This window comes from Dermacentor albipictus, chromosome 1 (assembly GCF_038994185.2).
Source record: "Dermacentor albipictus isolate Rhodes 1998 colony chromosome 1, USDA_Dalb.pri_finalv2, whole genome shotgun sequence".
Classification (NCBI taxonomy): Eukaryota; Metazoa; Arthropoda; class Arachnida; order Ixodida; family Ixodidae; genus Dermacentor; species Dermacentor albipictus.
Window position 1 is genome coordinate 104,742,422 of NC_091821.1, and position 2,404 is coordinate 104,744,825.

General features: G+C 44.1%; 1 pseudogene; it reads left to right on the forward strand.

Annotated features, from left to right (window-relative positions):
• Positions 1–245: 245 nt before the first annotated feature.
• On the forward strand, positions 246–1,112 carry LOC135914180 (piggyBac transposable element-derived protein 3-like; annotated as a pseudogene).
• Positions 1,113–2,404: the final 1,292 nt, after the last annotated feature.

Consider the following 2,404-nt stretch of genomic DNA (forward strand, 5'->3'; position numbering starts at 1 on the left):
TTCCGTCGAACCGCGTACGTTACTGCTATATTTCAGACTTTATGGGCTTGTCTTGCGCGTCTTTCTACCAACCAAAGTTGCATCAATTAACCAAAGAAACAGCTGATTTTGCTTCGGGGGAATGTGTCCGATATCGATGAACGCTACGATGAAGATGACGTTCCACAGGAAAACGTTCCGCAGGAAAGTGATGGTAACATACCGAGACCCTGCGAAGATGAAGACGAGGAGCATCATAGCTCGCCATGAAAGAGATAAGTGCCGAAGATAACATACCTAAAAACTTTCAGTGGAAAAAGAAATTTTACGCGCCCCCATCAGACACCCACTTCTGCGGTCACGACGAGTGGCCTCCGGACGAAGGCGAAACGTGTACGCCGTACATGTACTTTTCCAGATACGGGACCGAGTCAATTTTCAAGGTGATAGCAGCAAACACTAATCTGTATAGCGTGCAGTTAACTTTGCATAACGCGAACACGACAGCCGATGAAATAAGGAAGTTGTTCGGAATGCATTTTATGATGGGTGTAGTCCATTTGCCTCGAGTAAGGCTCTATTTGAACCCGATAATGAAGGTTCCACTTATAAGTGAAACTATGACGGAGAAGCGCTTTTTCAAGCTTCTAAATAGTCTACACATTGTTGCAGAAGATTCAGATTTCCACAGTGAAGATCGTCAGTGGAAAGTGCGTCCTTTTGTGGAACTCATACGAAAGCGATGCTAGGAACTGGCTTTTGAGGAAGAATGCTCAGTCGGTGATTATTTGAACCCTTTCAAGGGCCAGCTTTCCACATAGCAGTACGTGAAAGGTAAGCCATCTTTCCGGGGCATAAAAGAGTTTGCTATATCTGGTAGAAGCGGTTTACTATACGACTTTGCGGTATACCAGCGGGAAAACACGACTCCTGCTGAGCTGGAGAAAGACTACGGTCTTTGTTCTGGTGCTGTCTTGCATCTGTCTGAAAGAATTCCTTTTGGATGCAATTATCAGCTTAATTTTGATAACCACTTTACATCAGTGCCACTCTTTTGCCGACTACGACATGACAAAATTTTAGCAGCTGGAACAGTGAGAAAAAACAGCCTAGGCAAGTGCCCTCTTGAATAAAAAAAAAAGTGATGAACAAGAAGCCGCGAGGATACTCCGCTGAATACGTCACAAGTGATGATGTTGTAGTGGTGGTCTGGAAAGACAGCAATGCTGTATCTGTTGCATCAAAATTTGTTGGCATTGGTGATCAAGAGGATGTCAAGAGGTGGGACAAAACCAAGCGCCCGAGACCCTCTATGCAATGAGAATGCAAAAGTAATCGGCAACATGTGATGATATTGAAGATTACAACGAATACTTATGCTTGGTGCATGTACTGCTATTTCTCATGCTACGTTTTCAGTTTTTAATTTCTGCTTGTTTTGACAGCTTTAGTGATTGATTAATTTATAGACTGCATTAAAGAAGGCGAATAAACGCTAATTATTGCGCGCATTCTTTTCTACATTGCGGCAGCTGCATATTCATGCCAATAAAATGAAAAAAAATACCCCAGTACTCGTATATCTGCGATCCGGAGACCTCTTATATGGCTCGCCTGATCGCCCACAGCGTTGCATTAGAACTTGAAAATCGATTACGCGATTAAAAACGACCGAAAAAGTCGGCGAACGGCGCTGAAAAGCTGTTGGCAGGCCGCTCTTTGCCCACCCCACCCCCGCAATATGGCCGCCGCCGGCTTCACCCGAGCCCATAGCCCGGTGTAGACGACTTCCACTCCAGTAGTTTTCTTTAACCTCCTTAGTCTCAGCCAACTAAATGCCTGCCTGCCGCACCGTAATCGCACGCTCTTAGCAGTAACTCCTGCGTGACAGCAAAAGATAACTAACGATGTCACCAATGTGATTGTTCTGTCACACTCATGGTAATCCATGTGCGTTCCGTTAACTAATAACTTCAAATAACTGTCCTTCAAATAACTGTATAAAGTTATTTGAAGGACACCAGGCTGTCGTTTACATTTTTAAGCGTAGAACGACTTCATGCGCTACGTGGAGGGCATGTTTAGCCATACCTTGGAGTTTCAAAGGGAGGGACCTACTCCTGAAGTTTCTTATAGTGGCACCGATTTGTTCAAAAGGTTGTAACTTTAAACATTGCTTGCTAAACGTTGCCAGTAGCTCGATGTAGTAGAAGAGAAAATAAGCGCTTCTAAGTGATGAAAAGCACTAGGAGTGCTGATGCTGATGCTAATATATTTTGGGAGAGCAGCATAAAGTGTCGGCAAAATCCCAGCAGGGCGCACACTCCGCTGCTTTGAAAGAGTAGCAAAGAGGGCACAAAATTAACCAGAAACATTGACACCTGTCTGTCTAGTAGTTATCGATGTCAAACAATTTACGCTTTGT